General features: G+C 54.9%; 1 long non-coding RNA gene across 9 annotated transcripts; it reads right to left on the reverse strand.

The window, feature by feature from the left end:
• Positions 1-514: 514 nt before the first annotated feature.
• Positions 515-25,084, reverse strand: LOC119146523. Of its 9 annotated transcripts, XR_005103773.1 has the most exons (8): positions 24,372-24,993; positions 22,454-22,559; positions 19,336-21,734; positions 17,749-17,815; positions 16,974-17,062; positions 4,777-4,869; positions 685-1,561; positions 515-582 (listed from the first exon to the last, which is right to left on the reverse strand). It is a non-coding gene; the product is annotated as an uncharacterized LOC119146523 (long non-coding RNA). The 9 variants fall into 9 exon arrangements; XR_005103771.1 differs by lacking the exons at positions 515-582; positions 685-1,561; positions 4,777-4,869 and having other exon boundaries at positions 16,251-17,062; XR_005103766.1 differs by lacking the exons at positions 515-582; positions 685-1,561; positions 4,777-4,869; positions 16,974-17,062; positions 17,749-17,815 and adding an exon at positions 25,000-25,084 and having other exon boundaries at positions 19,051-21,734; positions 24,372-24,621.
• Between the last annotated feature and the right edge of the window lie 49 nt (positions 25,085-25,133).

Below are 25,133 nucleotides of genomic sequence, written 5' to 3' on the forward strand. Positions count from 1 at the left end.
CCTGCGAGGGGTGCCAGTGCGAACAGGGGGCTCCGGCAGGCCCCGCACCCGCAGCACCCTGCGTGCGTGCGTCCCACAGCGCAGCCACCAGCGAGGTCACGGCCTGGCCAAGCCACCGAGGTCACAGCAAGATGGCATCTTCCGACAGGCTGAGCAACAAAGAACGCGGGATCATAAACCCCAGCAGATTAAATGAGAAACTGTGATTAGGGAGATGGAGAGCCAGCTGAGAGGATCAAGGTCCCAACAGATTTCTTCCCCCATCCCTTCAGGACCAGAGTCCTGTGGAGCTGTGATGCCCCGGTACCTGGGGGGCTCAGGGGGTGGCTGCAGAGCCAGGGCCTGGGCTGTGCCGGGGCCACGGAGCCGGGGGTGGGGGGGGTGGGGGGGCTGCCACCCACTGCCCTTCCCAGAGGCGGGAAGGGTTGGAGGAGGAGGAGAGATTTCTGCAGGGTTCCTAAACCATGCTCTGGCACCCTCATGGATGCAGGCAGCTGGGTGCTGGGGTCGGTGGGTGGGCAAAGCCCTCTTCACCGCCCTCTCTGGGCCTGCCAGGATTCCTCGAGAGTGTGTCCCAGCAGCCTACACAACGAGAAGTGTTTTATTAGGAAAAACCCTTAATGAGGGTTCTGTTGAAAGCTTTTAGAAAATCCCCATCTGTTACAGCGCCAGGATCAACCTCACCTGTACACTCACTGACGCTTCCAAAGCCCTCTTTGTGCATTTGTGAATCACGAGCTCGCTCTGCGAAAGCCGGACCAGCTCTTCCCTGCGTGTCACATGCCACCACATCTGCGTCAGCGCTGTGCTGCAGCCTCTGCCGACACTGCGGGCACAAGGGCTGCACGCCCTGCTCTGCGGTGCCCAGGCCATGCCTGGAGCCTTGCTTGAGTACTGGTTTTTTTTCATTTGAGTCTTTCTGTTCTTGTTCACAGCAGCTATCTGAAACAGCTGGCTGCAGATGACACCAAGTGGTCCAAGGGTCCCCTGCCCAGATCCCTCTGGCAGTGCTGCATGGGGGCATCTGCCCCCGTGAGCCTGCCCTGGGGCAACGAGTCCATTTCACATGTCCTCCCCAACAGAGACTTCAGTCTGAGACATTTCCTTGAGTGCATCGACTGTACTCAATGGCTTCACACCCGCTGCACCAGAGCAGTTGGGTCTGTTTCTTCAGGAAGCCCCTTTGGTGTGGGGTGCTGAGGGGTCCACTGCTTGCCTACAGGTGGAGAGACGGAGCAATCTAGCAAGGTCGCCTTGCGGGTATCTCCCAGTTAGCGTTAAGAACATTCCTTTCATCCATCTCTGAATGAGAAAATGGCTTTGATGGTTTGTCCATCCAAAATAGCTGCCTGGGGGCCTTTTCTCCCGGCTCCTCGGAGCGAAGGCCCAGTAGAAAGTTGCCGGTCCCGGGTGTTTCTGAAGTGTGTGTGGTCCTGCACCACGGAGGCTCCCGGGCAAATGGCCACGTCTTCATTAAGTTAGCACCTGGAAAGCATGAGCTATTGCACCACAGGGAACTTCCAGAGAGGTCCACGGGGAGATTCCTGTATTTCTGCAAGTCCTGTGGAGACCAGGCAGCAGGATTAGTCTGTTTTTAAATAAACATATGTACAGACCTACATACATACACAGAGCCGTATATGTTTCAATCTTTTCCCTTTCTTTCTTGGAAAAGGAAAAAGAGGAAAAAAATCCATTGCTTTCTGCGTTTCTCCATATCTTCATGCACCAGCAGAACACTGAAAGTGAACACCATCTGCAGCTGGATGAAAAATGAAACCTGAAAAGATAAACCTAAGTGGCCACATTCATCCTGCAACCCACAGACACCAGTGGCTCTAATTAAGAAGTAGGCACCTCCTCAAGCCTACGGTGAGCTGCTCAGCCTGAGACTGCTTGCCTTCTGATCGGGCTCAGAGCACCAGTCTGTATTACAGCTGCAGGTCTCACGCTGCCCCTTGATTTGTGTTGGGCTTTTGAGGTCAGGATCCTGAGTGAACCCTGTGATCTGATGCTCTGAACCGGACAGATACTCTATAATCCTTGAGTGGTCATCCTACAATTAGTGATCAAAATGAGATTGCAATTAGTCTGGACAAATAGGTGATAATCTCAACCGCTAACACGCTTATGTAGTGCTTTGAAAGGCTTAATTTCCTTGAACAGAGGAAGGTTGAGTAAAATCACTGGAAAGGAAAGATTAGACTGAAAAATATGAATTTAAATGCAAACCCCAAGCAGAATTTCTTGGATGACCAAGAAAAAAGGACAGATTTGAAAATCCATCTTGAAAGGACTGGCGTCAGAAGTCTAATTTTGGGATGTCTCATGTGATGGGCTGGTTCAGGCAATGTTTCCCTATGCTCATCACAGTGGAGATGGGGGTGGTTCTGTGGCAGCCGGATCACTGAGGTCAGCAGAATGTCTCCTGCCCAAAACATGGTGTGGGGGCAATGCCAAGCACAAACACTGGCTGGGCAGAGAATGGGTTGGGAGCAGCCCTGAGGAGAGGGACTGGGGGTGCTGGCGGATGAAAAATCAGATGTGACCCGGCCACATGCGCTCGCAGCCCAGAAAGCCCCCCGTGCCCTGGGCTGCATCCCCAGCAGCGTGGCCAGCGGGGCGAGGGAGGGGGCTCTGCCCCTCTGCCCCGCTCTGCTGAGACCCCCCTGCAGCGCCGCCTCCAGCTCCGGGGCCCCCAGCATAAGGAGGGCACGGACCTGTTGGAGCGGGGCCAGAGGAGGCCACGGAGATGGCCAGAGGGCTGGAGCCCCTCTGCTGCGCAGCCGGGCTGGGAGCGCTGGGGCTGTTCAGCCCGGAGAAGGGAAGGCTCCTGGAGACCCTGGAGCACCTTCCAGCACCCAAAGGGGCCGGCGAGGAAGCTGGGGAGGGGCTTTTCCCAAGGGCCTGCAGCGCCAGGACAAGGGGGAACGGCTTTGCGCTGAGAGAGGGCAGATGGAGATCAGAGCTGAGGGAGAAATCCTTCCCTGTGAGGGTGGTGAGGCGCCGGCACGGGCTGCCCAGAGCAGCTGTGGGTGCCCCAGCCCTGGCAGTGCCCAAGGCCAGGCTGGACGGGGCTGGGAGCCACCGGGGCTGGGGGAAGGGGGCCCTGCGCGTGGCAGGGGTGGGACTGGGCGGTCTTCAAGGTCCCTTCCAACTCAAACCATTCTAGGATCCTACGATTCTATGAAATTTATTTTCTTCTAGCTTTACTCTGTCATTTCCCCAATTAAATTTAAATGTCAAAGATAATACACACAGGCTCTTTTTCTGAGTATGGCATCAGTCAGGTGGCACTTTTTGCCAAAAACAGCTGCCCCATCATCACCTTCTCCACAGAGTTACAGGATGCACAAACTTGAGGGTACTGTGGGATCCCACTCTGGGCTCCACCAGCTGTAAGATCTCACCCAGTGACCTCTGTGGTGAGACCAGTAACTTTTCTTGGCCAAAGCACAGCTGATGTTTGGATAAAGCAGGAACTCCCCCAGAGGTGCCTGGCTGAGACCTGCAGGTACCAGGAGGTAGAGAACAGAGCAGAAACGCGTTGCACTGGTACATGTGATGCTCTCAGCCACATCTTCAGTAAAGAATGGGAAAGAGATGGGGTACCAGCCATGCCAGTGGCCCCAGAAAAGCAATGCTCCCTCCCCGAGCCCTGCCTGCCTCGTGCTCTGCCCAGACCCCTGTGGTGCTGATACCCCTGCTGGGGCTCTTCTCACAGAACAGGAAGGGTTGATATTAGAAATGGACCTCAGTACATCAGCTGGTGAGCTCAGGTGATCAAATGAATATAAGCTAATTCTAATAAACATTTTTAACTGATTTTAAATTCTTGGGTCTCCCACGAACACATCCCAAAGTTGAGGTTTGCTTTTTTATCAAGGACTTTATTAGCATGTGTGTCCATCCCCACTGCTGCCCACCTGGATCCTTCATTGTCATGATGCTGTCCATAATCCCACATCGCTCTTCCCTTTCTTCTGCTTGGGGATTTCTTGCCTGTGGATGTTGCACTTATCACCAGTTTAAATACCAGGTAGAACTGATTTCCCAACACTTCTGAGTGTCACGCAAGGGGGACCTCACTGCCCTTTGCTGGTGAGATGCTGATACAGTGTCCTGGTGAGCAGTTTACCAGCAGCTTTGCAGCTCCTTCCCTATGCTGAGACCTGAGCCATCTTCTCTCCCTAGAAATCATCACCACTCAATCTCTGCTCTGATGCCATCGTAAGGCTTAGAAAGGTCCAAGGCATTTTCTCCAAACCTCAGATAATTTTCACGTTTCTTTCCTGAATCCTGAATCTTAATAACTTCAAAATGCAAAACTCTGGATGCCCTTTTCCAGTGCTGGTCTCACCTCTGCCGAATGCCACAACACGGTCTCAGCACTGCCCCTGCATCACCTACACCACTGCCTCACACACGTGTGTCTGGGGGGGCTCCTTGCTTGTCTGTGATCCCGTCTATGATTTTAACTGTCGGTCATCCACATATTTTCCACACCTGTCTTTTCCTGCTGGCTTTTAGACCATTGAGTAAGATGCTGAATGCCACCGACACCAGCAGAGGTCTTTTAGGGACCTTTCTAGGAACACATTTGGCCAAAAAATAAATTCCTGTTGATGAACACGTTTTAAATTCATCACTTAGACTTTTAGAGTCAATTAATAGTTCTTTATTAGCACTGTACACTGCTAAGTTTTTAAATCAAAATGTCTCACAGCACTAAGATAATTTTCTTACCAAAGCAGAGCATGATACATCTGCACTTACCTTTTCAGCACAGTCTTCAGAAACCAAAGAGGGTTGTTGGAGGGCACCGCTCCCAGCAGGTGAGCTCTCAGAGAAGAGCAGTCGGAATTGTTCCTGCAAAGCAAAATGGTTTGTTCTTGATTACAAATGGGAAATGAGAATTACCGAGAGAGGAAAATTAATCACCCCAGTGCAGTTACCAAGGGTGCTGGGCACCAAAGCCCTCTCCCCGTCCCAACGCTCAGTACAAGGGCACTGCTGTGCCATGGGATGTGGCCCGGCCCTGGCCCTACGTTAAGTGTGAGTGAAAGGCTGGGTGGGGGTCCTGGCCCCATGCTGCCGGGGCTGCCAGGACTTGCTGGGACCCTTATCCCGCTGCAGCAGGACGTGTGCCAGCTCTGCCTTTGTACTTCAGTTCATGCAGCTGCTCAATGCTGAGGAGCAAGTGGGTCCCTGTGCCACTTCCCTTGTCCCAGCCCCTGCCCCTGCCAGCCCCACTGCTCCTGCCACAGGCTGCTGGTGGCTACTGCACCGCATGCTCCCTCTGCCTTGGGCCACTTTAGCACTAGCCATCCTGGTTTCCAGCCTGCTGCAATGTTCTGTAAATCCGCGGTGGTGCCAAGGGCCCAGCTCTGTCCTTTGGACTGGCCCCGGCTCTTCTTAGAAACTGCAAATCACGAATAATGCAGAGAACGGACCGGCGCTGGCGGAGCCTCCCCCAGCTGCCCCTCCTGCCTCGCTCAACAGCTTCAGCCTTCACAGCACCTCCTCGCTACCGTTGGCCCCTCCAGCGGGCTGGGGGCTGCCCTGGGCTGGGGGGCTGCCTTGGGCTGGGGGCTTCCCTGGGCTGGGGGCAGCAGCCAGCCGTGGGCTGTGCCGTTATCCCACAGCTCCCGGGCAGCTCGGGCGTGGCCATCGCTGTTGCCTGGGGAACCACAGCGCCAGCCACTGTGGGGGAACCGAGTCCATGGCCCCGCCATCCTCCCTCGCAGGGCAGAACAGACAAACTTCTCCCCTTCCACAGCAGCAGCAGCAGTACCGGCACAGAGCCATACAGGCACGCCGCTGTTGGCAGCCCTCCTGCTCCTGACGTGTTCTTACATCCTCTCCCCACTATCCTTGGCAGGACCTGACCCTGATTTCTTCCTGATGCCTCTCACTTCCCTTATCTTTCTCCATTTATAAATTCTCATTTACCGTGATTTCTGTTCCCTGTTAGCTCCATTCATTACAATTTGTGTCCCCACTTCCTAAAGAAACAAGTTACAGATCCTGCAGCAGGGATTATCCAAGCCTCTGCTTCTAACGAAGCTCTAACGAGCCTCCAACACCTGCTTGGGCTGGGGGGTCTCACAGTGACTTTGCCTGTGCAGCTTCTCCACAGAACCTGAATCCCCCCACTCTCCCCACAGCACTGACAGCCACCTGAGAGGCTGGTGCCTGCTGTGCTGCGGAAGGCAGCACCCCAAGGAAAGCTCCATAGGGTCTGCTAATGCCCACGGAGAGCAAGGTCCTACAGTGGCTGAAAACAGTGGAGTGCTTCAGAAATCATCTTTCCACAAGATGATGGCAAAAACAAAGTCCTTCTTTAGGACAGCGTAAATCCAAAATACCCGACAGGTGGACTTTAACTAAACTAAAAGAGACACCTGGCTTTTTGTCATCATTTTCTTCAACTGCAGGAAGAAATGTAGCATTTCCACTACAGAAGTAAGCAGAGGAGCTGTCACCAGGCTGGATGCTGCAGACCCCAGCCGGTGTCCAGGGGGTGTTGGGGTCTCAGGGGACTCTTCTCCAACCTCCTGCTCAAAACCTCACCATCCTTCAAGAGATCGCCTTCTGCATTACACCAGGCATCCCGCAAAGCTGAGCAACTGCATTATCCTTCTAGGAGAGACCCCATCTTAAATGTGTGCAGCACAGGCCAGTGGTCCCAGGGTGACAGATTTTATGCAAGGTCACTGAAAGGAAACCTGCAGGCACGGCAGGAGTTTGCGTCTCGGGGCACTGGAAGCCCTGCTGTCAGTGCTGCCTCCAGCCTGGGTTAGCAGGACAGCGGTGCCCCATCCCAGGTGAAAAGAGCTTTGGGTAAAAGCCAAGTCAGAGAAAAATGTGTAAATGAGCTTTCCTGAGCATGGAATTACAATCAGCATAAGGAAAATGTAAGCTCAGAAGGAGAAACTCTGGCAGATTAGGAAGCCTCTAGAGGAAGGAGATGGAGTCCAGGGATGCCCAGGTTCAGAGCGAGAAAGGGAGGACATCGTTCTCCCAGTGCAGACGCAGCACTTGGGGGGGGATGCAATTGCTGTGGTAGAGGGAGAGTCACCCCACTTCACTGGGCAGCAGCTCCAGAGGTTCAGCTCCTGGGGGGCTCAGTGAACGCCCCTGCACTGCGACACAGGTAGGACACCTCAAGGCAGGGACAAGCTCAGCCAGTTATGGTGGCTACCAGGGTGGCACATGCTTCATTGGCCAGGCATCCAACAGGGATCTCTCTGATGGGTGATGGCTGGAAACATTTTTTGCAAAAACTGGAAATCCTCAGAGGAGGGCTCTGGCCCAGCACTAACCCTGACACCCTGCAAAGTGCAAAGGCTTCGACACCAGCAGTGTGGGGGCACAGATGCAAGCGTTGGGATATTGGCTGCTGCAGCCGGGGATGCAAAGGGTTTACCTGGGCTCAGGACATGAAAAGACAAGCCCATGCAGAGAGCTGCCAGCCATAGGGGCATCCCCGGTGCCCAGCAAGCTGCCGTGCCACTGGCCTTTGAGCATGGCAGCACGTCATGGGGCTGTGTCACCATATGTGTGCCATCTTCTCACATGCGGCCACGGGCACAGATGCCCTGCTGCTGCTGGAGAGCCAGCGGGGGGCAGGTACTCCTGACCCAGCTCTGCTCACCCCACATCCCTTGCCTCCCCAGTCAGAAGATGCAAGCAAGCTGGTCCACTGGACCAGTGATCCCTGACACCTTGCTGCCATGCTAAATCCAGGTGTCCAGGTAGAGGAATTCAGGCATAGTTTGAAGGGGGTCAGCCCTTCCCAGTTACTGCTGCAAAGCTCCAGTTTCCCTTCCTTGTGTCTCACATTGCCCCTTTCAGAAATACTGACAGGTCTTCTGCAGGCAAGTTCTCATGAGACGGGTACCCAAGGTGAGAGTGGGAAAGCCTGGACCATGACACGCAGCACCTGCTTGTTGGCACTTGCAGGCAGCAAACCCAGAGAGCATTCCATGTCTGCCCAGAAAAAGTGCTGAGCTCGGGAGAAACGAGTGGAAAATGGAGTTGCAGTTCCCTGTCCCTTGTGCTGGCTGCTGGTTAAACAAGGAGACCGAGAATGGGAAAAACCTGAGCAAGGCAGAACTTCTTGTGGAAGAGGAATTTAGGATGCCCCAAAGCCGCTGGACTTCCTCATCCAAAGAAGCATTTTCTCAGTCCGATACCAAAAACATCCTGAGCCACAGGTAGCAGTGAGGAAACCCAGGGCCGGCAGGCAGCGTCTCCTCCGCCACCTCTGGTGTGGAGCTGCATGGACATGCAGCTTGGCAGTACCTGGCAGTGCCCATGCAGCATGTTTTGGTGCCAGCTGACATCGTGGGGTGAGGGATCACAGGCTTTCCTAAAACCCACAGGCAGAAATCCAACGTCTGCATCTGTCCAAGCACTTTGAGTCCAGTTTGATACTCAAACTTGCAACCTAACCAGGGAAAATGTTTTCCAGCAACACTATAACCATGCGTGAAGTCATCTGTTGAGGCAATGGTCTTGGTTGTCTTCCTTCAGTCTCAGCGATGCCGTAAGTGAGGGGGGCTCAGGTGCAGGCACGGCACAGTGCCCCAGGGGATGTGGTGTCCCTGCCTGCCCCGCTAGTGGGGTCTGGCCCTGCAAGATGTGCAGGGCCGCTGAGCGCACGAAGGGGACAGAGAGCTTGAGGTGCTGCAAAATACCCCTGAGGCAACATGAAGTGGAAACCATCCCGGTACGAGAGGCAGGAGCTGCCCGTGGCCCCTGCCTCGGCTGGACCAGAGTGGCTGAGTGTCCTGGCCAGCTGGTGAAGGCGACGCAGCTGGGAGAGATTCCCCCAGTTCACACATTAACCCAACACAGTATAAACTGCTGGTGGGGGCTGCAGTGGGATATACTGTGGGGAAAGTGATCCTGGCCCCTTGCTTGCAGCACCCTGTCAGCTGGGGGCTGCGGGGACACCCCTGTGCCCCAGGTGCAGAGCAGACCTCTTGCTTTCCGGCACAGTGGACACAGCTGCAGCAGGCTGCTGTAGCCGTCGTGATGCGGACGTGCACGGAGACAGGTGCTTGGCACGGTGGTGCTGGGGAGGTGTCTCTGCCCATCCTCGGGCCTGATCCAGCCAACAGCAACATCCCGGTCTTGTGCAACTGCTCATTAGTGCGTGCCTTCCAGACCTTGTAATTTATGTTATCAGCACCCTCAGAGGAAGCAGGGATATCTTCATCAGGGATGCCTACATTCTGCACGGTTATCGGAGGGAGCCCTCTCCAGCAGGCCACCAACAGCCACGTTACCTTTCTGCCATGGAAATCACCCCATTTCACCCCCACCACTCGCATCACGTTTCTCAGTTGTGCCTGAAACTTTAATCCCTGCTGCTCGCCCCCGGGTCTTAGGGACATGCAGTACTGGAACTGTAAGCTGTGCCAAGACCGGCAGAGCCGGGGTAGCATGCAGGGTGCCAGCGTGTGCCAAAACAGCCAACATGGCAGGGCTGGCACCACCCCTGTACATACATTTTCATTCATACTTACACACCATTTTCCACATCCTTATGCTCAGAGCGGATTCACACACCGTTGAGAAAACTTTTCTCTCATTAGTGTATAAGCACTTTTGTTTATAATGCCTTGCAACAACACTGAAAGCAACGGGGCTGGCAAAAAGAGCATTTACACTTGAAGGAACGGGCTGAGCAGAAGCGGCGTTGCTCAGCAGCAGGCGGCTGGATTCAGCCCAGTCCAGAGCCAGGGAGAGCCCTGGCAGGGACTGGCCTGCCACAGCCTGTTGTGAGCAGCTGTGACTTGTGATTGTGATTGATAACTACCCCCCACCCCCTCCCTGTTATAAAAGCTACAGCCCACAGGGATGTGTCATCCTGTGCTGTGTCCTGCACCCTGGGTAGTGGCATTCCTGTCCTAGCACTGCTCCTGGTGCCCCCTCCTGATGGGTGTCACCCCTGGTTGTGGCTCCCTAGGACAGCCTGGTGGGGCTTGGACAGGGGGTCCCTGCCTGCTATTGTGCCTGGTGCTCCCCTGGGTGGGTAGAGATGGGCCAGGACAGGCTGTTGCTGCTGGGTGTTGGGGGGGGGGGGGGGGTGTTATTTGGGCCCCCCCCCCCCCCCAGCCTCCCCATGGGCATGTAGGGAGGCTTTATCACACAACAGCACAATCAAGCTTCACTCAAATACCCATCATCTGCTGTAGCTGAAGTGTTTCCCCAGCAGTGCCACAGACCCCAGATGCTGAAAGCTTTGTCCCAGCGTGCAGAGGGACTGCAGTTTTGTAAGACTGGAGGTTTCCTTGTGAGAGTGCAGGCTACCCTTGGTGCCATGCCTGCACTTGGCCATCGCACACAGGGCAGCAGCTGGAGCCAGGACTGAGCAAGAGCTCCACAGTGCTGGGCATGTGCTTCCCACCCTGGTCCCAGGCCAGGTGATGAGGGAGGCTGCGTGCAGGTGAAGCTGCCCAGCAGGTGTTTGCCTGTACCCCAGCAGCTGACACGGAGGACGCTGTTCCCCCCTAAGACCAGTGATACTTGTGCCTGCAACGAGAGCAGTGCCCAGTGCGTTGGGGAGCCTGAGTCACCTGTCCTTCTTCACCAGGTAGAAATGCCACTGCTATTTTGAGGCCATGTCTGCAGCTTAGGAAGCAAGCTAAACTTCAGACTTTCTTTTGGTGCTTCCTGCTTACTTTGAATAAAGCAGCCGAGGACGCAGCAGCCCACTGTGAGGGCGGCGAGGCGCCGGCACAGGCTGCCCAGAGCAGCTGTGGGTGCCCCAGCCCTGGCAGTGCCCAAGGCCAGGCTGGACGGGGCTGGGAGCCACCGGGGCTGGGGGAAGGGGGCCCTGCGCGTGGCAGGGGTGGGACTGGGGGGTCTTCAAGGTCCCTTCCAACCCACACCATTCTGGGATTCTACAAACACAAGCCCTGGCTCAAATAGGAGCTGTTTGCAGAAATAGATTTGCAGGACTCCTGGGGAGGACCACTGCCTGGAGGACAGCCTCACCTGCAAAGCAAACGCAGGGGAGCCAGTCTAACAGCATTCCCATGGCAGGGATCTGCAGCTACAGCTAACGCTGAGGCAAGAGACCTTGACTGCCAAAGCCAGAGCCAAAGACCAAGGCACCAGAAAGCTGGGTGATGGCGGGGACTGAGAGCAGAGGATGTAGTGGGCTCACCCCATGCATCCTGCGGAGGAGATGGCTGCACTGGCCATGTCCCCTCCACCACTGACAGGGCGAGTCTGTGGCGGAGACAGGGCGAACCCCATGCAGAGCATGACAGCCCCGAGGGAGAAGCTGGAGCCAGCCAACGCTCCTGATGCAAAACCACATCAGAGCAGCAGGGGCTGAGGGCCCTGCTGTGGGACCTCAGCATGGGGCAGGAACGGACCCACCTTGGCAGGCTGTGGCAGCCCCTCGCCCAGGGCAGGGGCGCCCCAGCCCCCACGCCTTAGCCCCCAGCAGCAGAGGCGAAGGGGTGTCAGGACACCTGTCGCCCTCCTGAGCAGAGAGAACCTGCCCAAGCCCAGAGCAGTATCGGGCACTGACCAGTGTGGTGCCCAGGGGACAGCAACCCCCCCACCAAACCCCACTGCTCTGGCACAGCAGGACCGCAAGAGCAGAACCTCTCCCCAGATGGTGGGGGGCGACCAGGGGGCTGGTGTTACATCACACCGAGCGACAGCCCACCACCCAAACCGTGGCTTGCCAGGGGACCCCTCGCAAAGTGCACGGTGAAGCTGAGTGTGTCAGCTTGTGGATGGGGATGGACGGGCAACACGTCTCCCGGGCTGACCTGCACATTTCGGTATCACTCTAAAACATGACACAAACAGGAAAAAACGCGTGTGAAGGCCAGGACAGGGAGAGGTATGCAATACGTGGGACCAGAGAGGACGGGGCAGCGAGCATCTCCTGCCCCATGCAGGATGCCGCCGCCCAGACCTCATCGGGATGGGGTAGCACGGTGGGGGCTCCAGGGGCAGCAGTGTCCTGGGCCATGGGCCATGCAGGAGCAGGACACCCAAGCACAGCTGTCCCTGCTGGAGCTGGTGACAGCAACCGGGAGCACCATTACTGAGGCGTGTCCAGGTCCCTGTGCTCTCGCCTGCTGCTCCTCCATTTCCATTATTGTAGGGTGCGTTTTCACCTTTAGCACAAGACAAGAGCTTACCCCTATTCATCATTCAAATATTGCTTGGTAAGACACCATCTGGGTGTAATCATGAAATCACTGCTGATGAAATTTACAAAAAAGGAGCAGATAAACCACAACCATAGAACAGGCACACAGAGAGATGCAGCTAACTTGGCAAGCTGGTCCCACTCAGATAACATATATTTAAATAGTCAAACCAATCATCTCCCTGGTAATAAAAACTGTAGCCCCAAGATGAAGAAACAAGGTCTTTGCTCTAGGAAGGAAAAACATCTGAGAAGGATTCAGGGGTGGCACAGTAACAGAAGATGGTGCAAAACTGCCCCAAGAAGGCCCAGAGCAACTGCTGAGGGTTTAAAGGTGGATGTGATGAGGTACAGGCACAGACGGTGGATCTTTCTTCCAGCCACGGCACCAGCGAGATCTGCACTGACACAACACCTCCAGCTCCGGTGGAGACGCGCTGAAGGATGGAGAGGCTGCACAGAAGGGAAAAGCTGCGCTGGGGAGCTGGAAAAGGATTTTCAGCTCATGACTAAAAAAATCTGTGCCTGCATAGCTTGTCAGAAAGGTTCAAGAAGTAGAAATTATGGCAGGCAAGCACATTCAGGGAAGAAAATATTGAGAACTGAGGGTTCCTTCTTTCGGAAGAATAACAAGAACTGCTGGCTGCTGTGGAAACAGCACAAACAGAAATAAGCAGCAAGACATATTTTTAGTAGTGTTTTAGGAAGGTTTGCTACCAGAACATCCTCAATGCATAAAAATCCAAACAGAGCTTTTCTGGGAGGCAAGATTTGCCTGAACAGCAATTAGGAATCTCATTTCAGCGCAGGAAAGGACAAGTGCATCCCAGGACAAGGGCAAGGGCACGGCCCCCATCACCCAGGACAAGTGGCTTCTATCCAGGACCTCCAACAGAAGAAAAGAAAGGGCCAGTGGTACGGCTGTAACACACCATTTTTGTGAAACCAAACTTTTCCCTGAGCAGCTTTGCCTGGGGCTGATCTAAACACCACATATAACAATGCACAGGAATTGTACAACATCAACAGCTCAGCCCGTGGCTGTCACTGGCCTCACCTCTGCTCATCTCCCACCTTCTCTACCCTGCCTTGGCCAAGATAAACAGATTTGCATACATACATTGATTTTAAAAATAAGCTAGTTTTTGTAAAGGAATGAAAAAGAAGGAGCTAGACAGTGGTGCTGGAAAGGGCTGCAAAAGGCTGTTTTCACTCGTCCCCACGTCCCAGGCCAGGCTCTGTAATCTGACCAGGTTGCTGAGAATGTTTAGCCTGCCCTTACAGACCGCCAGTGGCGGCGATCTGACAACTTTCACTCTATTCCAGTGCTCAGTTATTCTTAGAAAATTATCAAACTTTGAGCTCCCTTTCTGGAGCTTCAGCAATGATTCCTTTTTCTTGCTAAATTATTCCCTGCCTCTTTTCATCATCTTTTCCTGTATTTCAATACAGGCAAAGTCATTGCAATTGTCTCCTTTCTCAGCCAGAACAAGCCTGAGCTTTCGAGCTTTTCTCACTAACAGAGCTGAGGGCCTCAGACGCTGCGGCTGATCTCATGTGGGCTCTCTTGGCCCTCCAGACCCCCCTGTCACACAGGGTCCCACCCTCCCAGTGACAGACCCATGGCAGGTTTGTGGCTGGGCCCCCCAAGCCTTGCCAGCAGCTCGGATTCAGCCTGCGCCGAGCTCCAGCACAGCCCCGCCAGACCCTTGGCTATAAGCACATATACATTGCCTCTGTCCTGGGCTCTTCTGAGGTATCAGCATCCCAAGTGCTTGCAGCCCCCTCTGCAGCATCACCATCCCAGCCAGTGCGAGGGCAGGTGCCCTCGCACCCACACAGGCTTATCTCCCTCAGTGAGCACCCCGGGGCTGGTGGCTGTGCTCAGCACCCTCCTGGCAGGCAGCACCCAGCCCTTCCCCGCACCCTCTGCACAGCCCCGTCACCAGCACCCACGGGCGGCTGCTGGGATGCGATGAGAGACGGCGTTGGGATTTATCTGCGGCAAGTGATGGGTCACCCTCCATTCCTCCCTCCACAATCACAGACTCATCAGAGAATCATCCCTGTTGGAAAAGACCTTTAAGACCATCAAGGCCAAGTGTTAACCCAGTCCCCACTGGCCGCCTCTGCTTCCAGCAGACATGCAAGGCTCCTCACAGCCGCCCCGGCCTCTCACTCCGCACAGCCCCCCAAGCCCATGTCCCACCAGCAGCGCCGCCGTGGAGCGAGTGGGAAGACCTCTGCCGCCGCGGGCAGCTCCAGAGCCACTGCCTCATTGCGCCCATGCTGTGGTGCGGTGGGAGCAGCTGCGGCACTGGCTCCCATGGTGCTGCCAGCACTGGAAAATCAGAGCCCAAAGTTACTGAGAAGGCAGACGAGATCACGGAGAGAGGGGCCCACATTAATTGCAGGCAAACAGATGGAGTTGGTACTTACCATAGACAAGGAAGAAAAAAAATCAGGAGAGAACTGAAATGTACTGAGAGGCCACATCACATGACTGCAGCACGGGGGAAGTGGGGGAGGAAAGCGAGAGCTCACCGGGGAGATGAGCCCGGTGCTTTCTGGAAGAAAAGTGCACCCAAGGATGGTTGGATGGACACTTTCTGCAGACAGGGGCCACAGGGAAATGGAAGCTGTTTTTCAGGGTAAATTTCATGCTCAGAACCCCAACTTTCTCAGCTCAGGGGTGCTCTCCATCTGCAGCACTTCCATCTGATGCTGCCATTCGCAAGTGCCTCAAACTGGTGCTGCTGCCAAGAGAAGCAATGCCCCCTCCTCCTCCTCCTCCTCCTCCTCCTCCTGCCACTCCCACCCCCAGACCAGATGCTCCAGCACCTTGGTGGCCACAGACCCAACCGGCTGGAACCACCTGGCAGATGGAGAGGGTCAGCATCGGCTTGGCCAGTGCTGGACACAGCTCATGCGTGGCTGCTCACTGAGCAGGAGGGAGCCTGCCCCCACCCCATGGGGCCAGAGCCACAGGCCCTACATGGGCACCAGGTGGCAGGGGGGCCCACCTGCCCACCCAGTGAGCATGGGTCTGGGGGGAACAGGAGCAGGGGTCTTGCTGCTCTCTTTGGAACCCTGCTGGCAGCGGGGAGGCTGCCAGATCTGGTATGCTGGGAGGTGGCCCTGGCAGCCTGGGGGGTGAAGAAGAAGACAGCCATCTGCTCAGCAGGCAGAGCAGAGCCCTTTTCCAGCCCCGAGCCTGCTGCAGTAACAGCCCCAGGAGGCAGGAGGGGATGGGCAAGGGGACTGAGCGAGGGGACAGAGCGGTGCAGGTGTCTCCTGACAGGGCTGCAGAGGAGCCGCTGGCAACAGACCCCCAGGGTCTGTCTGGGGTGCGGGGCTGGGAAGCAGTGTCCCACAGCAGAGCTGAGGCGAGGGCTAAGGCCCAGGGCTGAGCTGGAATGGGTGTCCTGGCCCCACAGCAGAGAGTCTGTGTTGCCGGTGGGCTTGTCAGGGTGCACTTGGGACCCTCAGGTGCTTAATCACACTTGCTGTTAAAAACTGGAGCTTCATTTCTGTGGAGATGGCTCTGTCCCGGAGAGCCGGCTTGTGCAGGGCACAGCTGGGAGATGCTGCTCATCTTTCCAGGAGCCAAAGGGGGAGCAGGGAACCTCATCCCCTCCCCATGGCCACAGCCCCGGCTCAGCTTAGGCTGCCCTGTCCCCCTCACACACCCTGTGAGATTAGCAGCTCCTTTTCCCAAACCCATCAGGACTTTCCTCTGCTGTGGTTCCTGCTACAAAGCAGGCAGTTAGTGGCAGTGGCTTGGTGGGAAGGGAGGTGTTTCATCAAGAGATATCACCTTCAAGTCACAATAACTGTCCTTTTTGGGCTGGGGATGAGGCCAAGAGCTTTTTTCCCCAGAATAGCTGCAGCTCTTTAATCTTACTTTGGAGCTCGGTGGTAACCGCACACACTAATCCCATCCATATCTGTGCAAAGTGCGGCTGTCAGGCAGCAAGCAAACTGCAAATCCAAAATACATAGTTCAGCTGATGAAGCTGTTTCACACCGAGACCCGCATAGAGCCTTACAGTCACTGTGCTAATGATTTGCACGTGGTTTATTTAAGCACAGGAGATGGTCACTGGCCCAGCCAAGGGCAGACGTATCTGCAGAGTGCTGAGGACAAGCCCTAACCTGGTGAGAACGGAGGCTAGAGGGGTGCAGGGCAAAGGAGCCCCCCGAGCCTGGTGAGCCCCAGCAAAGACATGAGGACAGCAGATGAGGAGAGAGGGAGCTGGCACAGCCCAGCAGCAGAGCGGGGGATGCAGGTAGAAACACTGAGACATCCTTTGGAAAGGTGAAATTGTGAGTAATAAAGGAAATGGAGAGGACCATAAACCCTGGCAGATTAAATGTGTAAACACAGCAAGGCAGTGAGACTGCTCCGAGAAACAACGAACAAAGAGATTATACCCAACCATAAATCTTTTCTTCAGATGCATCAGGAGCACCCTGCTTCTGCCTTCCAGAATTCTGCAGGGCCAACAGGTGCCCAGACGCAAAAGGTAAACTGACAGGGCAGGGCCACTGCAGAGGAGCTAAACCCATTTTTTGCATCAATATTCCCTAGGAAGCACTGGGAGGGGGTTGTCCTGCAGGCACTCCTCTTTGCAGAGTGCAGCAGAGGACCTGTTTGGAGAGGCAGTGGCTGCAGAAGACACTGGAGGAGCAGAGATGATGGCACAGTGCTGACCCATGCTGCAGGGAGCCCAGGATGCATGACCTAAGACACAGAGATATTTACTGGTGGCTGTCTCAATACCTGGTGGGTACCTGGGTGGTGGAGGGTCCCAGGAGCGATGCCATCCATCAGGGGAGCTCTCGGGAAATCCAGGCCCGTAGGTTCAGCAGCTGCAAACAAGTAGGAGCTGCGGTGAGTAAAGCTACAGCAAGGTGCACTGATATGATCTGCTTAGGGACGATGATGTGAGCTTGCAGCCCAGAAAGCCCCCCGTGCCCTGGGCTGCATCCCCAGCAGCGTGGCCGGCGGGGCGAGGGAGGGGGCTCTGCCCCTCTGCCCCGCTCTGCTGAGACCCCCCTGCAGCGCCGCCTCCAGCTCCGGGGCCCCCAGCATAAGGAGGGCACGGACCTGTTGGAGCGGGGCCAGAGGCGGCCACGGAGATGGCCAGAGGGCTGGAGCCCCTCTGCTGCGCAGCCGGGCTGGGAGCGCTGGGGCTGTTCAGCCCGGAGAAGGGAAGGCTCCTGGAGACCCTGGAGCACCTTCCAGCACCCAAAGGGGCCGGCGAGGAAGCTGGGGAGGGGCTTTTCCCAAGGGCCTGCAGCGCCAGGACAAGGGGAACGGCTTTGCGCTGAGAGAGGGCAGATGGAGATCAGAGCTGAGGGAGAAATCCTTCCCTGTGAGGGCGGCGAGGCGCCGGCACGGGCTGCCCAGAGCAGCTGTGGGTGCCCCAGCCCTGGCAGTGCCCAAGGCCAGGCTGGACGGGGCTGGGAGCCACCGGGGCTGGGGGAAGGGGGCCCTGCGTGTGGCAGGGGTGGGACTGGGCGGTCTTCAAGGTCCAAGCCGAACCCACACCAACCAGGGATTCGGGGATTCTATGATGGGGGTGGCAGTTGTGCAGAGAAGTCCTGACCTTGAAGAGAGCCCTGAAGAGAGAAGAGAGATTACACACAGATAAGATGGTCGAAAGGTGAAGTCTGCTTTGATTCCCAAAGGGCTTTAAGGAAATCAGACAGCCATGGGACAGGCAGGACAGCCACAGGGTAAGCATCCAGTTCCCTAGAAGACTGGGTAAGGCAAGAGCAGACGTCAGCTCTTGCCATGGAGGTCCCCAGAGCAGCCCCCGGCGGGTCTGGTCTCAGCATGCTCCCCAGCCCCAGGGAGGGGCAGAGCTGCAGGAAGGGGTCCCGGCTCCCTTGGGTGCCAGCTGCCTCAGGTGTGGCAGGTCATTGCACCCTCTGTGGTGCCGTCAACCCTGCTGAACCCTGAGACCACCTTGCTCCCACGGCAGGCCTGCTCCAGAGAGAAAAGGGGCAGTTTTCAGTCTCTGGGCCGACCTTCCCCAAAACGTGTGGCACCCAGAGCAGCACCGGGTGCCGGGACTGGCTGCTTGCCCACCTGGGTGATGCCCTGCAGCCTGCGAGCAGCTCTCCTGTCCTGTCCCGGGAGCAGAGGCAGTGCAGCAGGCAGAAAGAAGCAGAAAGCAGAGAGGGAGGCCCCCGCTCACAGTGGTGCTGGCACACGACACTGCACCCACCATGAGGCCAGGAGCCAGCACCCACAGGTGCCTGGCCCACGCAGCTGCCATGTCTCACCCCGGCACTGTGCCAGAGATGCTGCTGGGCTCGGCACTGTTGCCCTTGCCGCACTCCAAGCCTGGCCGGAGACAAAAGCAATGCAGCAGTGAGTGGTCTGGGCCCTTTCCCACTTCCATCGTGTGTACTCAGACAAACGGCACAAACAAAACACAGTGGGGGCCAGCCGGCGAAGGCGACCTTCCACAGAGCGGAAGGGGCCAGTCCCCCAGGGGGCACGGGGAGCCCAGGCAGGGCAGGGGGTGACCCCATCTCTGCATCTCACTGGAGCAGCAGCGCTCTAGAACTGGGCATTGCTTTACATGAACAATATTTCAGAAGAATATTGAAAAATCAAAGAGATTCTGAAAAGACCCACGCAGAATGATTTGCAGGCTAGAGCGAGTGCCTTACAGCAGAAGATTTAAAGAGCACAATCTGTTCAGCTTATCCAAAAGAAGATTGAGGGGTGACTTGATTACACTGTAGAAGTACTTTCATAGGGAAATATTAAATGGCTCTTTAATCGAGCCAGGAAAGATATAAAAAGACTCAATCTCTGGAAGCTGAAGCCAGACAAATCCACATTGAAAATTAGACACAAAATTTTATCAGCAAGGGTGATTAACCACTGGATAAAATGCATTAAATTTGAACAGTCATAACCACTCAAATGATTTTGCTCAGACATGGCTTATTTTCAACATCCTGCAAGTTATAAATCCTGTTTCTGCCTCCTACACAGTGTATGTATTTTTTAAATCTGCTGCTTCTTGTGCATCCTTGCATTCAGCACCCTTAAGGCCCTGGGATCTTCTCTTCTGTTTTTGCAGCAGCTTCTCCCCCACTCTTGGAGCCTTGCTCTGCCTTACCTCCAGCGGGCCTCCAAAGCTGCATGCTTTAGCTGAATCACGGCTGCTGAAATCCTCCCTTTTACTCTCTCTGGCGTGTGCATCAAGTGTAAGTGATTTCTTCCCACCTTCCATGCCCCAGAGACTCTTCCAAACATCATGTACCAGGGCTCAACTCACTCTGCCTCGCTCTTCCTCTCCGTATGTCCACTCTTCCCACAGCCCCTGCTCGACACTCCTTGCCTCTTCCTGGGCGACCCCAACACACAACCTGCTCTGTCAAGTCTTGCCAGCTCTCCATCTGTCAAAAAAACTTTGTTCCAAAACCCACGCCACTGAATCTCCAAGGGCTTGACTTTTTAAAGTATTAAACAGAACCACCAAGATTATGAGACGTTTTTCAATCAGTGTTTGTTATTCTTTTTCTCTTCAGACCACATTTAAGCTTTGTGTGGTGCTGCACATCTGGACCCGGGCCCGGATTCTAGAAATTGCTTGGGTAGGGGTGCACCCTCGCCCAGCCACGGCAGGAGAAGAAACATGGGTGGTATTTTAAGGTTATTACACAAGTGGAAAAGATTCCCCACCAGTTTTCTGCTGCTGGTATCCCACAGCCAAGGAGCCAGAACATCTCAGTTCCTTGTCCTATAGGACTTACAGGCATCCTATAGCGCTTTGTTGGGTTAGTACAGCCCCGGGTTGCCTTCTCCACCCTCAGCAGAGCCAGCCTGGGAGGTGGGAGCTGTGGGACAGCTCTGTCAGCCCCGTACTGGCAGGGAGGTGAGATGGGCTCCTCAGGAACCCTCTGCTCTTGCTGGGAGCTCGTCAAAGCAGCCATGCTCTGGTTTGGGGAATCTGCATCTCCCCAAGACAGTTTGTCAGAAATGCCTCTGCGATCTCCAGCATCCAGGGCTTTTCTGTCCCAGAGGCAAACTTGTGGTCACCACCCTCTGCTAACTACAGCTTATTGAAACACCTTACTAGCAGCTAATAAATTTTTACTCTTCTGTGTGTTTTCTCTTTGTCTTCTTCAGCAGGTGCTCTGCTGCTCCCAAAGCTTTGTCTGTAGTGATTTATTCAGCTCAGATTAACATGGGTCCCACCTCTTTCTCCCTGGTGCAAATGCATGTCCCATCCCTGTCCTCCCTTATGTCTAACTGCTCTCTGCCCCTTTTCTGTCACTGGAGCAGTCACCCCAGTTGCCAGCTGTGGTCCAGTGACCATGTGACCATGGTCTAGTCCAGTGACCACGGACGGATTGGCTTTGTGGCCACTGGAGGTCCAAGGCCACTCAATGACTGCGGTGACCAGGCAGGTCGCAGCACTGCTTTGTCCGAGCGTGGAGGCCAGCACAAGCAACACCTCTGAAAAAAAATCAGGGAACAGAAAATCAGGGAGCATTTTTTCTAATTTGGGTGGTGATACCCAGACCAGCTCCCTCTCTGACCATCCCTGTACCTGGCTTCCTCCCACCCTCCGAGCCAGTCCCTGCCCAGCACTGACGCACCCCCCGCAGCCACCCACCCCCAGCCTCACCCCTTGTTTCTCCACACCAGGCACAGACCCAGGCTTTGCCCAGCACTTTCTGCATCAGCCTTAGTGACCCAGTGAAGGGGCAGCTCTTTCTTCCCAGCAGCTTCTTGCCTCTGCCCCCGGCACCAGGCTCACAGCTCAGTGCTGTGGGAGGGAGCAGCGCACCCACCACCCCACAGCACCTCGGGGGGGGGGGGGGGGGGGGGGCCCTTGCATGTACCTCCCTGCCCACCGGTCAGCTTGAGCACCACAGGCAGGTGGAGCAGGGCGACCTGCTCCCCAGCAGCCTCTGCACCCACGGGCACTGCCCGCCTCTGCTTCGAGAAGCCCCAGCTCAGCCATTGGCTGCCCATCTCCCTCAGTCCCTCGGCACACAGCATTGGGGTCCTTTCCCCACAAAGGGACGATGCTGTGCCACCAGGCTGTGGTACCCAGGGGTGGCTTCTCAGGATCTTCTTGCAGACCCCTCACTCCTAATGGGGAGGGGGCGTTTCACAGCCTGGTTCTCTGCAGTCCTTTGTAAATGCAGAGCTCATCCTTGCCTGGAGACGCTGCAGCTCAGCATCCTCAACTCCTCATGCTCCCACCCTCGAGCTCTTTTTTCTGGCCCAACTGCATTCCCCACGACAAGTCTTTGACTGGGGCTGACACCTCGCGCTGTTGGTGGGAGCTTCTGAAAGCAGTTTCATCTGCAGAGGCATTCATCTCCCCCATGTCTCTACTCCCACATGCGCTGAGCTTCCCTGAAGGCACTGAAAATGTCAAGCTAAAGAGACTCCTTGCTCCCACCGTGATGGCAGCGCCATGGGTGAGGGGGCATCTGCCCGGTGCCCCTGCCACCTCGCTGCTCCGGGGAGGGGAAAGCCAGCACCAGCAGAGACCTGGAGCTGGAAAAGATGCAAACAACAGTCAGGGATGCTCTGGTGTAAAATGACTGAATCTGCAACTTTCTGCTCTGCGGCGTAGATGCTGAGGGAAGTCACGTCAGGGGACTGCGTCTCTCCTCTGCTGGAGAGTCGTCCTCCCCGTGGGCTTCCAGGAATGACGGGTAAGCAAGAACGCCAGCAGCAGCCTATTTTTAAATTCTGCTGTGCATGCAAGAGCTCTGCTTTGGCAGCCCCACTTTTCAGCTCTCTCAGTGCTATTTGCAGGTCATTAGAGACTTTGCTCCCTGTGATCGCAGGACAAGTTCTGCTATGGAGTTCTGCAAGACAGCTGCACACAAAAAATATATTTTATGTTTGCAGTGCCTCCTGCTAATGCTAATATTACACTTACGCTGCCTGGAGCCTTAAGCTCTCCTATCACACATCTCATCAATCTACATTGCTGCAGTCTAACGATAAGCTGAAACCAGTAATGAAGAATGCAGATCAGGACTGAAGGAGGCAGCCGAGAGAATCACCACCTCGGGCTCCATGCCCCAATGCTGGGACTCCCGGTCAGTGCTCTGAACTGGGATTTCAACCTGAGCTGGAGCCAGGAGGCCTGGGCCACCCCTGACCCATCAGCCAGCCAGTCCCTCCCACCTGGAGGCAGTTTGGACACAGGAGCCCGGCAGGGAAAATGATTAATTCCTCAGAGCTACCCAGCCCCTTGGAATTACCTCAGCAGAAAGGATGCTGCAGTTTATGACCACTTCACATTTCTCCTGATTTTACTGTAGGAAATGTCTCATACCATCAAAACGACAGATCCTTGGAGGTGATGCCCTGGGGAAAGGGGATATTGTCACCCAAAGATCTCCCTTTCAGCTTCATTCCTTTACAGGGTTTTGTAGGTTTTCCCCTCCCACAAGTCTCCCCCTCCACTATCTCGTTTTGATGGTACAAGCCTTTTCTCCTCAAAATACAGAAATTTTGATCAAACTATTTTTGACCATGTTCACAATTATCTGAATGCTTTTCAGGAACACAGAAAAGCTGAGTCTCCAGCATTAAGCTTTAATACCAGATACTAATCAACCAAGAGAGAATTCAGCATAAATTATTTGAAATGTCGTTGAACATCAAAACCAAGTTGGAGGCAAAAACTACTCCACATCAAATATCCAGCTCTCTTTCAAACTCTCCTTCTTCATGAAGTCTGCAGGTAGGTTTAAACGCATCTGGGGAACTACAGTCCCCCAAAGGATCACTGGAACTCAGCCAGTTTTAATCTGCAGCTTCTCCCATTGCCCCATGTCATCTCTGTGCTTTGTAATCTGCTTACTGCCTGCCAGAGACCACGTCTTCACCAGAGCACAGCACTTCCAGAGGTGGGATCTGCCTGTAGTTTGCTGTCCTTTGACAATTGTCCACCTTGTTTTAGAATCACAGAATAATTTAGAATCATAGAATTGTTTAGGTTGAAAAAGACCCTTAAGATCACTGAGTCCAACTGTTAACCCAGCACTGCCAAGCCCACCACTAAACCACATCCCTAAGCGCCACATCTACAAGTCTTTTAAATCCCTCCAGGGATGGTGACTCCACCACCTCGCTGGGCAGCCTGTTCCAGTGCTTGACAACCTTTGCAGTGAAGACATTTTTCCTAATATCCAATTTAAACCTCCCCTGGTGCAACTTCAGGCTATTTCCCTTTGTCCTATCACTTGTTAGTTTGGAGACCAACCGCACCTCGCTACACCCTACTTTCAGACAGTTGTAGAGTGAGAAGATCTCCCCTAAGCCTCCTTTTCTCCAGGCTAAACACCCCCAGTGCCCTCAGACACTCCTCATAAGACTTGCTTTCTAGACCCTTCACCACTTTTCTATATATAAAGCAAAGAACAGGATATCGATTAAATTATAAAAATACTTCTACTGTTAAGAGGAACTGATGACTTCATGCTCCTTCAGTTGCATGAGAAATTTCATCTGAAAGGTTTCACAGAATCATCACAGAACAGTCTGGGTGGGAAGGGACCTTCAAAGGTCATCTAGTCCAAGCCCCCTGACATGGGCAGGGACATCTTCAAATAGATCAGGTTGCTCAGAGCCCTGTCCAACCTGGCCTTGAATGTTTCCAGGGATGGGTCATTGACCACCTCTCTGGGTAACCTGTGCCAGTGTTTTGCCACCCTCAGTGTAAAAGATTTCTTCCTTAAATCTAGTCTGAATCTGCCCTCCTTTATTTTAAAACCATTGCCACTTGTCCTGTTGCAACAGGCCCTGCTAAAAAGTCTCTCTCCATCTTTTTTTTAAGCCCCCTTTAAGTACTGAAAGGCTGCAGTGAGGTCTCCTGGAGCCTCCTCCATGCCAACTCTCTCAGCCTGTCCTCACAGAAGATGTGTTCCAGCCTTCTGACCATTTCTGTGGCCTCCTCTGGACTCGCCAACAGATTTCCAAGGACACCCCATAAACCAGGAAAGGAGCGGTTGGAGAACAGCCCTGCAGAAAGGAATCTGGGGGTGCTAGGTGGCAGCAGCTCAACAGCAGTCAGCCAAGAGGGCAAACCACATCCAGCGGTGCCTCAAATGCAGCAGAACCAGCCGCTCAAGAGAGGGGATTATCCCACTGTATTCAGTGTTGGTGCAGCCTCACCTCAAGTGCAGTTCTGGCCCCAACCATTTAAGAAGGATGAGAAGGTCCTTGAATGTGTCCAGAGAAGGCCAGCAAAGCATGCCCTCTGAGGAGCAGCTGAGGACTTTAAGCTTGTCGAGTTTGGAGAAAAGGAGGCTGGGGGGCAACCCCATTGCTCTCTGCAGCTTAACTGAGGAAAGGACATGGAGGGGGAGGTGCCGATCACTTCTCGCTGCAATCCAGGGACAGGATGCCTGGGAATAGCTCCAAGCTGCACCAGACCAGACATTAGGAAGCAATTCTGTACCAAGAGGGCAGTTAAACACCAAAACAAGCTCCCTAGAGAAATGGTCATTGCCTCAAGCCTGTCAGTGTTTTAAGAGGCACTTATGCCCTTAATAACATACTTTAAGCGTTGGTCAGCTCTGAAGTGATCCAGCAGTTGGACTAGATGATCCTTGTACATCCCTTCCAACTGAAGTAGTCTATTTTACCCTATCCTGTCAGCACCCCAACAGCAATCCTTCCCTCCTAAGCCTCGCCAAGCGCCACCGCATTAACGCCAACACCCCAACGCCTCCCTGTGAACCCAGGCCCAGCTGCCGCCATCCTCGCAACCCCTTCCTCCAGCCACCCCGCAGCACCGCACCTCCTCAAACTGGGCCCTGCAAAGCGGAGTATTTCTCAAACCGGTAATGGCGGAGGAGGGGAAGGGCCCTGGCCGAGGTAGCCGCACGGCGCATGCGCAGCTTGGCGCAGGGCACGCTGGGAAGTGTAGTCCCG

Source organism: Falco rusticolus, chromosome 4 (assembly GCF_015220075.1).
Source record: "Falco rusticolus isolate bFalRus1 chromosome 4, bFalRus1.pri, whole genome shotgun sequence".
In the NCBI taxonomy this organism is placed as follows: Eukaryota; Metazoa; Chordata; class Aves; order Falconiformes; family Falconidae; genus Falco; species Falco rusticolus.